This window comes from Microcaecilia unicolor, chromosome 4 (genome assembly GCF_901765095.1).
Source record: "Microcaecilia unicolor chromosome 4, aMicUni1.1, whole genome shotgun sequence".
Classification (NCBI taxonomy): domain Eukaryota; kingdom Metazoa; phylum Chordata; class Amphibia; order Gymnophiona; family Siphonopidae; genus Microcaecilia; species Microcaecilia unicolor.
This window is the reverse complement of record NC_044034.1, coordinates 286,170,849-286,183,904: the sequence shown is the minus strand read 5'-3', so window position 1 is coordinate 286,183,904 and position 13,056 is coordinate 286,170,849.

Genomic DNA, 13,056 nt, shown 5'->3' with positions numbered 1-13,056 from the left:
GGCCTTGGAGGACTTTTGTCTCCTCCGATGTAGATGAGGGCAGCGTGTCTGAGGTCTCCCAACGATCCTTTGCGGATTCCTTGGAGGAGATAGATCCCCGCTCGGCTGGAGCGGATGACCCCTCTGCAGCGCGGCTTTTTAGCCCAGAGGATTTGCCCAACCTGTTGTTACAGGCCATGGACACTTTGAAGATTTCCTCTCCGGAGGACGTCTCTCCCTCAGCCCCTGTTGGCTCTGCCATTATGCTGGGGACGAAGCACCCGCCTAGAACCTTCCACGTGCATGATGCCATGCACACCTTAATTGCGGCTCAATGGGATGTCCCGGAAACGAGCCTTAAAGTGGCTAGGGCTATGTCCCGCCTCTATCCTTTGGCTGTGAGTGAACGTGAGGCCTATCTGTGGCCTACCGTGGATTCTTTAATCACTGCGGTGACTAAGAAAACGGCGTTGCCGGTGGAAGGTGGCACGGCCCTAAAGGACGCCCAAGACAGAAGATTGGAGGCGGCCTTAAGGTCGTCCTTTGAGGCAGCTGCTTTAAGTTTGCAGGCCTCAGTTTGCGGCTCCTATGTGGCCAGGGCGTGCCGGACTATGGTGCAGCGGGCTTCCCCCTCGGATCTTTCCTTGAGGGCTGATTGGCCGGCCCTGGAATCGGGCTTAGCCTATTTGGCAGACTTGCTGTATGATGTCTGGAGAGCCTCAGCTAAAGGCATGGCTCAGACAGTCTCTGCGCGGCGGTGGCTTTGGCTGAAACATTGGTCTGCTGACCACGCCTCTAAATCCCGCCTGGCTAGATTGCCTTTTAAAGGCAAGCTGCTCTTTGGGGTCGAGCTGGACAAAATCGTGACTGATCTCGGCACGTCTAAGGGCAAGAAATTACCAGAGGTCAGGGCTCGGGTTAGTACTCGTCCCGATACCTCCAGAGGACGGTTGCAGGAAGCCCATCGGTACCGCCCGGGCAAGTCGGGTTCCTCTGCCCCCTCTTCCTTCAAGAGGAATTTCTCCCCCAAGCAGCATTCCTTTCGCAGAGACCGCCGTCCCGGAGGTGCTCCCTCCGGTCCTCCCCCAGGGTCTCGTACCCAATGACGGGGCCTTGGTCCACGCCCCAGTGCAGATTGGAGGACGGCTGTCCTCGTTTCTGGGCGAGTGGACCACTATAACTTCAGACGCGTGGGTGCTGGAAGTCATCAGAGACGGCTACAAGCTAGAGTTCTGCCAACCCTTAAGAGACGGGTTTGTACTCTCTCCCTGCAAGTCTCCGGTCAAGCTGTGGTAGTGCAGCAGACCTTGGACAACCTGATCCGCCTGGGTGCGGTCGTTCCGGTGCCAAAAAATCAGATTGGCAAGGGACGTTACTCCATTTACTTTGTGGTTCCAAAGAAAGGAGGTTCTGTCCGGCCTATCCTCGACCTCAAAGGGGTCAATCGGGCCTGGAAAGTGAGGCACTTTCGCATGGAGACTCTCTGCTCTGTTATAGCGGCAGTGAAGGCAGGAGAGTTCTTGGCTTCCTTGGACATCAAGGAAGCGTACCTGCATATTCCCATCTGGCCTCCTCTCCAACGCTTTCTGCGTTTTACAGTCCTGAGACGACACTTCCAGTTCAGAGCCCTCCCTTTCGGGTTGGCTACTGCTCCGCGGACCTTTTCCAAAGTAATGGGGGTCATAGCGGCCTTCCTGCTAAAGGAAGGAGTACAAGTCCATCCTTATCTGGACGACTGGTTGATCCGAGCCCCCTCTTATGCAGAGTGCGGCAAAGCTATGGACCGGGTAATTGCTCTTTTGAGCTCCCTGGGATGGATCATCAACTGGAAGAAGAGCCAGCTGCGCCCGACTCAGTCCCTGGTGTATCTGGGAGTTCGATTCGACACCCAAGTGGGCAGAGTGTTCCTGCCAGACAATCGGATTGTCAAGCTTCAGGCTCAGGTGGACTAGTTCCTAGTAGCCTCTCCTATTCGGGCTTGGGACTACGTGCAGCTGTTGGGCTCTATGTCGGCCACGATGGAAGTAGTGCCCTGGGCCAGGGCTCATATGAGACCACTACAGCTATCTCTGCTGCTGCGCTGGACTCCGATGTCGGAGGATTATGCTGTGCGCCTTCCCGTGGACCCAGCAGTGCGCAAGGCGCTGAGCTGGTGGACGCAGACAGACAAGTTGTCTGCAGGATTGCCTCTGGTGACCCCGGAGTGGATTGTCGTCACGCCAGACGCCTCTTTGATGGGCTGGGGAGCCCACTGCTTGGGAAGGACAGCGCAGGGGCTCTAGTCTCCTGCAGAAGCAAGTGGTCTATCAACCTCCTGGAACTCAGAGCCATTCGGTTGGTGTTATTGGAGTTCATCCCGGTACTGGTGTTGAAGCCTGTACGGGTCCTGTCGGACAATGCCACGGCTGTGGCCTATATCAACCGCCAGGGAGGGTACCAAGAGCGCCCCTCTAGCCAAGGAGGCTATGAGTCTTTGCCAGTGGGCGGAAGCGAACCTGGAGCAGCTTTCAGCGGCCCACATTGCCGGAGTCATGAATGTCAAGGCGGACTTTCTCAGTCGCCATACCTTGGAGCCCGGAGAGTGGCAACTATCTGCTCAGGCGTTCTTGGACATCACGAAGCGCTGGGGCCAGCCGAGCCTAGATCTGATGGCGTCATCGGCCAATGGCCAAGTGCCGCGCTTTTTCAGCAGAGGACGGGACCCTCGATCCCTGGGAGTAGATGCTCTTCTCCAACAGTGGCCGACACAAGAGCTTCTCTATGTGTTCCCGCCCTGGCCCATGTTGGGCAGGGTGCTAGACCGGGTGGCAAAGCATCCCGGCAGGGTAATCCTGGTGGGTCCGGATTGGCCCAGACGTCCCTGGTATGCGGACTTGTTCAGGCTCTCAGTCGACAATCCTCTGCGGCTGTCAGTGGAGCAGGGCCTGTTACATCAGGGTCCCGTGGTGATGGAGGATCCCTCTCCCTTTGGTCTTACGGCCTGGCTATTGAGCGGCAGCGTCTGAGGAAGAAGGGCTTCTCAGACAAGGTCATCGCCACTATGCTGAGAGCGAGGAAGCGCTCTACTTCTACTGCTTACGCCAGGGTTTGGCGTATCTTTGCAGCATGGTGTGAAGCAGGCTCACTTTCTCCCTTCACTGCTCCAATTTCTTCAGTGTTGGCGTTCCTGCAAGAAGGTCTGGAGAAAGGCCTGTCGCTCAGTTCCCTTAAAGTCCAGGTAGCGGCTCTGGCTTGCTTCAGGGGCCGCCTGAAGGGTGCTTCCCTGGCTTCGCAGCCAGATGTGGTGCGCTTTCTCAAGGGAGTTAATCACCTGCGCCCTCCTCTGCACTCAGTGGTGCCTGCGTGGAATCTCAACCTGGTGATAAGAGCATTGCAGAAGCCGCCTGTTGAACCCTTGTCGAGGGCATCTCTGAAAGACCTGACGTTGAAAGCAGTCTTTTTGGTGGCTATCACTTCAGCCAGAAGAGTTTCCGAGCTCCAGGCGCTCTCATGTCGAGAGCCTTTTCTGCAGTTCACTGAGGCAGGAGTGACTATTCGCACAGTGCCTTCCTTCCTGCCCAAGATTGGTTCTCGCTTCCATGTGAATCAGCAGCTCTGTCTCCCTTCCTTTCGTAGGGAGGACTACCCAGAGGAGTACTCTGCTCTTAAATATCTGGATGTGAGACGAGTCATCACCAGATACTTGGAAGTGACCAATGATTTCCGGAAATCGGATCATCTGTTTGTCCTGTTTGCAGGTCCTCGTAAGGGTCTGCAGGCTGCTAAGCCTACAGTGGCAAGATGGGTCAAGGAAGCCATTGCAGCGGCTTATGTGGCCGCGGGGAAGGTGCCGCCTATCCAGCTGAAGGCTCATTCCACGAGAGCTCAGGCGGCCTCGATGGCAGAGGCCGGATCCGTCTCCTTGGAAGAGATATGCAAGGCGGCAACTTGGGCTTCGGCTCATACATTCTCCAAGCATTACCGTTTGACTGTGGCTGCACGGGCGGAGGCCCGGTTTGGAGCTTCAGTGTTGAGGTCAGGGATTTCTATGTCCCGCCCTGGGTGAGTACTGCTTCGGTACATCCCACCAGTCTATGGATTGATCAGCTTGATGATATGGAAGGTAAAATTATGTATAATCATACCTGATAATTTTCTTTCCATTAATCATAGCTGATCAATCCGTAGCCCCTCCCAGATATCTGTACTGTTTATATTCTGGTTGAATTTTAGGTTCAAGTTTAGCCTTCAGTTACTTCAGGAGGACTTCGTGTTCAAGTTCTTCTTTCACTTGGATTCTTCAAGAGTTGAGACGAGTTTGTGTTACAGCGAGCTGCTGCATTCCTCTCCCCTCCGTTTTACGGGGCTGGATTGAGACATAAATTCTGCCGGCACTCCCTCCCGCTTCGTGCGGCTGTAGGGCAGCTTTGTACCCCTCCCGCTTCGGCGGTGTTAGGGTCAGTCAGCTCCTCCCGCGGTTGCGGTTGCAGGATAAGCCAGATCCCCCCGCATCGGCGGGTGTGGTGTCCCTCCCCCGCTCCGCGGGGATGAGCTGGACGGATTCCCCTCCCCCACTTGTGTGGGGATGAGCTGGGTTAATTCCCCTCCCCCGTTTCGGCGGTGGTGAGCTGGGCAGAGTGTCCCTTCGTGGGTGTAATTCTCTAAGTGCTGAGTCCTGCGGATGGAGCTTTGATATCGACATACTGAGGAGTTTCCGGCAGCACATGACCACATATAGGGAGGCAAAGTTTGCTCTCTATCTCCACCTGCTGGTAGATGGACACAACCCACCAGTCTATGGATTGATCAGCTATGATTAATGGAAAGAAAATTATCAGGTATGATTATACATAATTTTACCATGCTCTATAAATTTTCCCCTCATTCTCAGCAGCATCTTTTTTTCCTGTATGAGCCAACAAAAATAGTATTTTCCAAGGTTCATTGCTCTGTAGGTACAAATTTAGGGCTAGATTTACTAAAGTGCATTACTGTGTAAGCACGCATAACCTAATTGAATAAGGAGCCAATTTAACACCAATAATTGGACACTAACAATTAGATGTTAATTCATCACAAAACAATGGGAAAACAGTTGAACTTGTGGGATAAAGCTATAGCAGATACACAAATCCCATCTGTTCCAACAGTAATGTGAAAAAATAAAAATTGGTTAATATTTATTTTTTTTGTTACATTTGTACCCCGCGCTTTCCCACTCATGGCAGGCTCAATGCGGCTTACATGGGGCAATGGAGGGTTAAGTGACTTGCCCAGAGTCACAAGGAGCTGCCTGTGCCTGAAGTGGGAATCAAACTCAGTTCCCCAGGACCAAAGTCCACCACCCTAACCACTAGGCCACGCCTCCACTAAATATTTTTTATGTGCTCATAAGTATTCTTAAGGACCAGCATAAAACTGCTGTCTGAAATTTTGGAAGATGAAAATTAGAAAATAAAAATAACATTTTGGATGTACTCTGTAAAAGTTGTTGTTTACTTTTGAAATGTGTGTATCGCTGGACTCGTGATGTACTGCATGATTTGTGCTTAAAAGACTGCAGGAAGTTTAGGGGATTAGAAGGCTTGTTGAAGAACAGTATTTATGATACTTAATTGTGCTTTTGGAGGGCAATTTGCCACCTGTCTGCACTGGTGCAAAACCAGTGAGTGTTTGTTAGCTGTAGTCCTTAAAATAGTTTTCAAATGGAAAATACTTTGAAGATTGTTCAAAGAAGCAGTACACACTAGGGCTGACCCAAATATTTGGGAGTAAGTCCTGGCATGCTGCTTGGAGCTAGAAACAATTAGTGGGGAGCAGCAGCAGTCCATTTATTGGGCTGGTGGGGGGCTTTGCATCCCTGCCAGCAAAAGTATGCCTAGTGCATCGGGGGGAGGGGGGGGGGGAATGCACCCCCCCCCCCCAAAAAAAAATGGCAGGCCTGGCTTCACCCAGAGATAGAGCCTGTTAAAAATTTCCCAGCACAGCACTGCCTACATTCCTCTCCTACTTTTTCAGTTACCTACTTAAAAGTAAATCTTTGGCACCTAAAATGAAAATGCTCAGGCCTAGCATCCTGTAGAGTCACCACACAAACAAAGCCCACCTGCTTGAAGCAAAGTGTCTGGCACTGAAGGCACATGTGTTGTTCTTGAGGTGGTGATCACAATTTGAATATTTTGTTGTTTTTTTTGTGGTGAGTTGTAAGAGAAATAGCTCTATTGTTCAGGAATATGTGATATAGAAGTGGAGGTTGAGGGTTTATATTGAGATTCTGTCCAATCTTGTAGAGAATCCAAACTTCACTCCACACAGAAGAATTTGTTGAATGTTACTGTCAGTTATAATGGTGGTTTTACCCAGTAGCTGAGACTAGCTGGAGTGGGAGGATGTCTTTATGCATAGAAGGCCATGGTAACTTAAAAAAAAAAAAAAGGGGGGGTTGGGAGGAGGGGTGTGTGATATGGAAATGTCACTTTGGCTTCCCCTCCTGTTGCCATCCCAAATATTTTTGTCTGGACACCATTGCTTCTGATGCCCTTTTTAAACCTAAGGAAACACCCACCTCAGTCTAGACTACCATACTTCAAAATGGCACCAGCCAGAAAAATAAATACTCTCATGCCCTCCCTCTTCCCCCTCGTTTACCTCAACAGCTGTACTCGGCTGATTTTTTTTCAGGGATGTGCTCCAAAAGCCAAAATGCAGCGTGTGTGTGGCAGTGGAAGAGAGACTCAGAGGTTGTACCAAGATATACCATATGTGTGTGGTGGGAGGAAGCCTCAGAAGCTGCGCCAAAGTGCACCAGTATGGGAGAGACTAGAAAGCAGTGCTGGAGGAGTCGCAGGGAACACCTCTCAGAAAGGTCAGGAGGACTCTTCCTGTGAGGTGGGAATGCCTTGCAGGGCTTGAAACCACAAGACCCCCTACTTCCTGCATCTCTGTGCTGAGAAACTGAAAATCCAGCAGTATAGGTAAATGAATAGGGAAAAGGGCCAGTTTAAAAAAAAATCTCCATTAATGGCATTATTAACACATTAAATGCCCTGCTGCATATAAATGGTCCCTGATCTGCTATGCCTGTCTGTTCTCAGCTGAGAGTGGTCCCATCTGACACAAGCTGTTCCTCTCCTGCTAAGTAAGGGACAGCAAACTATAGAGCTTGTTATAAAAAATGTTTTCCAGGGAGTCACGTGTTGCCATGCTACGGAGCAGACGCTGAAAGACTAAGCTCCGTGCTCACCCCCCCTGAAAACCCGCAAACAGGGATCAATAGCAAGAATCGAACACAGGAACATAACTTAGAAGAATAAGAAAGCGCGGTTGAGGCGAATTTAATAGAAAGCGATAAGGGAAGAAAGCTGGAATGGCGACAAAAACGGTCCGTAAGGAACGAGAGAAACAGAAGTTGGTGGCAAACAAAATGGCCGACCCAGAAAGCCCCGGAGAACCACCGGCCGGGTCAGCTTGGGTTGCTGAAATAGCTGCAGAGATTAAAGCGGCAGTGGAAGCGGCCTTGGACAGCAAGCTGCAGCAGCTCTATGATCGCACGGAGGAAGCACATGAACGGCTAGATTCGATGAATTTAGAAATGGATGCCGGACTGCAACGCACCTCTGACTTGGAAGACCAGGTGGAAAACATGCGGTCGGAGCACAGCGCTCTGGAGAAGAAAATAAAAGATATGGAAACTCACATTGACGATCTTGAAAACAGAAGTCGGCGAAACAACCTAAGATTGGTTGGACTTCCGGAGGGAATCTTGGACAAAGATTTAATATTGTTCCTGGAAGAGTGGATCCCTAAAGAACTACAATTAGAGAACAGCCTGACAAACTTCTGTATAGAGAGAGCACATCGGATGGGGCCACAGAGAAGCAGCACGACGCGATCAAGGGTAGTCATATTCAAAAGTATGAACTTTCGACATAAACATCGAATACTAGCAGAGATTCGAAAAGGGAGGCAACTGCACTACCAAGGACAAAAAATATTATGTTTCCAGGATTACTCGCACCACGTGCAGCAATTAAGGAAAGCATTTTCGCCACTGTGCACGGAACTCTATAATAAAAAAAATCAAGTTTGCACTGCTATACCCAGCTAAACTAAAAGTCACAGAAAATGGTACAACAAAGACCTTTGATCGGGTGGCTGAAGCAAGAGAATATCTGCAATCCCTGCATGTGTTACAGACGGAGGAGAATAGAGCCGAAACTTGAATATTGGGACAGACTGATATGGACTAAATACTATACAAGGGAAAGGGTATGTTACAAAGGGATACAGGCCAACCAGAATGATTGGGGAGAAGGGAAAGTATATAATAAAATAAGACCAATTAAAGGGGAAAGGCAATACTAAAAATAAGAAAGTCTATATGTGAGGGGGGGTGGTGGCGATAAGAGGTGACTAGCCAAAAGGGAGAATGGTTTGGTGGGACAATGGAAGGGGGAGGGGAAGAGAGGGGAGGGGGGGCTGGGGGGGGATATTTGTGATACAGAGGGACAGAATGCAAGAAGATATTATAAATAAGTATGTAGTAATGATGTATGGTAAGATACTAAGAGGAGCGGGACTACTGCAGCTGGGACAGTGGCCCGCACTTAAGAGAAGATATATCTTGTTAGTACAAAACAAAGTAAGAGGGATCACATGAAGGGAATGATGATATACTCCTGGAATGTGGGAGGCATTGGGTCGCCTATTGAAAGAAAGAAAATCCTGGGGGCTTTGAAAAAGAAAGGGGCAACTATAGCAATGTTACAAGAAACCCATTTAACATCACAGGAGCATGAGAAACTTAGAAGTTGGTGGGTAGGCACATTGATAGAGGCCCCAGCAATGGGGAAAAAAGCGGGAGTGGTGATATTGTTCCATAAAGGATTAAAGGTTGACAAAGAATATACGTTTAGAGACCCTGAAGGAAGATATGTAATAACTAAAGTGAAAGTGGATGGAGAAAAGATACTCATAGTCAATGTCTATGCCCCCAATGTATATAGCAAGAAATTTTATAGCACACTAATCACAAAGATTCAACATGTTAAAACTCAAGAACCACATATCAGAATAATAATAGGGGGAGATTTCAACACAGTGGCAGACCCAAACATGGATAGAACATATAATTCGGGAAGTAAAACAGACAAACAAATGAAAGGAATTCCCCTACTATGTGATGCCTTAGAAGTAGTAGATATATGGCGAATATTACACCCAGATCTTAGAGATTACACTCACTTGTCTAGGGCACACCAAACGCAGGCTAGGATAGACTACATATTAGTGAGCGAAGGGGAAGCAACAGGGATACAGGAATAGATCCCACTATAATATCAGACCATGCGCCAATCTTTATTATGATTCATACACAGAGGACTCGGAACCAACAATATAAATGGATATTCCCAATAGAACTATACTATGATAAAAACTTTCTGGAATACATCAGAGGGAAGTGGATGGACTACAAAATACATAATGAGACACACAGACAGGATCCTATATTATACTGGGAAGCAGCCAAAGCTGTACTTAGAGGGGACATAATAGCCTATAGTAGTCATAAGAAAAAAAGTAGGGATAAGGATATACTAAGACTAGGGAAACAACTGATTAGATTACGAAGGGAATATGGAAACACCAATCAAAGGGCAATAAGGGAACAATTAATGGCCACGCAAACACATCTAAACACGCTAATACACCAAAAAGCACATAAGTCAGCGATATATTACCAATACCAATTATACAAATATGGAAATAAGCAAGGTAAGATGCTAGCAGGGATGATTAAGCGAAAGAAAGGCCCTCAGAAAATTTTATCTTTACAAAATGATACAGGAGGACTGATGCATAACGATGATAAAATAAGACAAATATTTTCATCATATTATAACAAGCTATATAATCCAGATGCCGAAGATCAGCTAGACCCGGGGCTATATTTGTGTAATATAGAACTGCCCCAGATAACAGAAGCCCAAAAGACGATGATAAATAAATCCATAGAACTAGAAGAACTCACCAGTGTAATTAAAAGTAGCAGGCTACATAAGGCACCGGGACCAGATGGGTATAGGGCAGAGTTCTATAAGCTGTTAGAACCTGATATAATACAGCCCATTCTGAATTCATTGCAGCAGATGGTGGGAAGAGAGGCACTATCAACAACACTAAAGATGGCCGATATTGTGGTATTCCCAAAACCAGGGAAAGATCCGGTTAAACCGGAATCGTACCGACCAATATCACTCATAAATTATGAAGCCAAACTGCTGGCAGGGATATATGCTAGAAGAATGGCAAGAATATTACCGGATCTGATTGCATCGCCCCAGGTGGGATTTATAACAGGCAGACAAACAGTCAAAAACATGAGGAAGATATTAGCTTCCTTAGAATGGGTAAAACTGAAACAGCTGGATTCACTACTGATTAGCTTTGACGCTGAAAAGGCGTTTGATCGAGTGGATTGGGGGTTTATGTTTAGTGTGTTAGGAGCGTATGGATTTGAAGGAACATTTGTGAAGGCCATTGCAGCATTATATAAAGAACCACAAGCCAAAATATATGTTAATGGAAGTTACACTGCATCGTTTGACATTGGTAGGGGGACGCGACAAGGCTGTCCACTGTCGCCCCTGTTGTTCGCTTTGACACTAGATCCGTTAATACGGACAATAATGGATGACCCAGAAATCACGGGAGTGTGTATGGGGAAACAGGAATTTAAAATTTCGGCCTTTGCTGATGATCTCTTAGTTCATTTAACTAAACCAGACATAGCTTTACCGGTGCTATTAGAAAGATTTAAAGAATATGGGTCCTTTTCAGGCTTTAAATTAAACATGCAAAAATCAGAAAGCATGCCCACCAATGAAAATATTCAGAGTAGATGGGAAGGAGAATTTCCACTTCGTTGGACTGTGGGAGAATTTAAATATTTGGGAATTGTGTTAACAGCAGATCTGCAAAAACTTTATAAGAAAAATATAGATAAACTGCTGCAACAAACCGGGCAAACTATGGAAAGTTGGCAGGGACTACCGCTGACACTAAGTGGGAGGATTGGGCTATATGGTATGGTCATCTTCCCGAGGTGGCTGTATGTACTTCGACAACTCCCACTCATAATACTAAATACTGACATGAGAAAATTACGAAAATTGATATCAAAATTCTGCTGGGGAGGGAAAAAGCCTAAAGTAAAATTGGAACAATTATATAGAGGGCTGCGGTATGGTGGGTTGGGATTGCCAAATTTGAAAGAGTACAACTGGGCCTGTTTGATGAGACATATGGCTGATTGGGCTCTGGGAACTGAAGAATATACCCCGTGGGAGCTAGAGAGAGAAATATTTAAACCATATCATCCGTATTATTTAATGCACACAAATACTACACGGATACCACAACAGTGGAGGCAACATGTATTGCTGGGACCCATGAGGCGAGTGTGGCAGTACCTGGTACGGCTACTGGGGAAAAACCCAAGATACACGGACTTGTTACCTTTGAGGGGAAATGCGGAATTTGTACCTGGCCTAAGTTCAGATAGGTATGAAACATGGGCCAAAAAAGGGTTGGTGGTGGTGGCGGCAGATCTGTTTCATGATACAGGACAACTAAGAACACAGGAAGACATAAAGGGGATAGTGGGGGATAATAACATAGATTGGTACTCATATCTACAAGTGAAAGTCTATGTGACCAGGTTACTGAGATTAGGATGCTCTAGGGGAATGATCCCACTTTTGGAAACTTTACTATTACCCAGGGAACAACAGAGGGTGACAGTATCAGGACTCTATGAGATAATAGCAACAAAGACACAACCTAAGAAGCTTGATATGATAGCGCAAAGATGGACGATTGATTTGGGAATGCTGGTTACAGTAGAGAATCTATTAGCACATATCAAAGAGATTAAGGATAACATACACAGTGCGAGACACAGGGAAACTCAATATAGAGTAATCATGAGAGCTTACTTTACACCGAAACAGGCGTACTATGCGGGGCGGATACCAACGAGTGCCTGTCCTAAATGTGAGACAGTGGAGGCGTCTCTAATACATATGCTTTGGGAATGTCATTCTGTGAAGCGGTTCTGGAATGTGATACAGAGATTTTGTGAACAAATATTAAATAAACAGATTAGATTGACATCTCACCATTGCCTGTTAGGGTACAGAGGGAGCAGACATAATTTAAGAAATGCTGAACGTCAGTTTGTCTATAAAGCTTGTGTTATAGGGAAGCAATGTATAATGCAATTATGGATACAGGAAGAAGCACCCACATTTTGGCATTGGCGGAACAGCATACATACCCTAGCTACATGGGAAGCTAAAGATGCCAGAAATACGATAAAGCGAAAAAGAGAATTTTGGGCAATATGGGAGCCATATATACAGTCCCTAGGACATAAGGCTCGAAGTTTATTATTGAATACAATACAAATACAAACCTAGACATTCTTAATGACTGGAGACAAGAGGGAAGTTTATGGGTTAAAATAAAGCCATCTGTTATCAGAATTTTATTGGTTAAATAAGAACTACTAGAAATGAATATTTATTTATACATAACAGTGAATAATGCATAACTGTTACATACAGAAGAAGATGTGGGGGGAGGGAGGGATAAGGGTTACGTTACAAGTTGATGGCTGTATATAAAGTTGAATATTTGCAATAATAGTCCACTGAGCTCTGTATAAATATTTTGAGACTACTATGGTAAGGTGGAATTGTACTTTTGGGAAAGTCTTCAATAAAAATTACTGGAATAATAAGTGGGAGGGGGGGGGATGAGGGGGTGGGGGGGGGGGAGAAAAGGGAAAACATGGAGACAGTTAGAAAAAAGTTTTGTAATGCAACACAGATATGTTAATGGATGATATTGAACTGAGAAATAGTGCATTGAAGGATTTATCTCTTGTACTGTTTTCAATAAAAAACGTTGAAATCTAAAAAATGTTTTCCAGAGCTCAATTAAAAGTACAAGCTTGTGGGCACAAGAGAATGAGGAAGCGAACAGGGGTTTTCAATCCAGTCCTCACTAGCCCTGGTCTGTTGGTTTTCACAAATC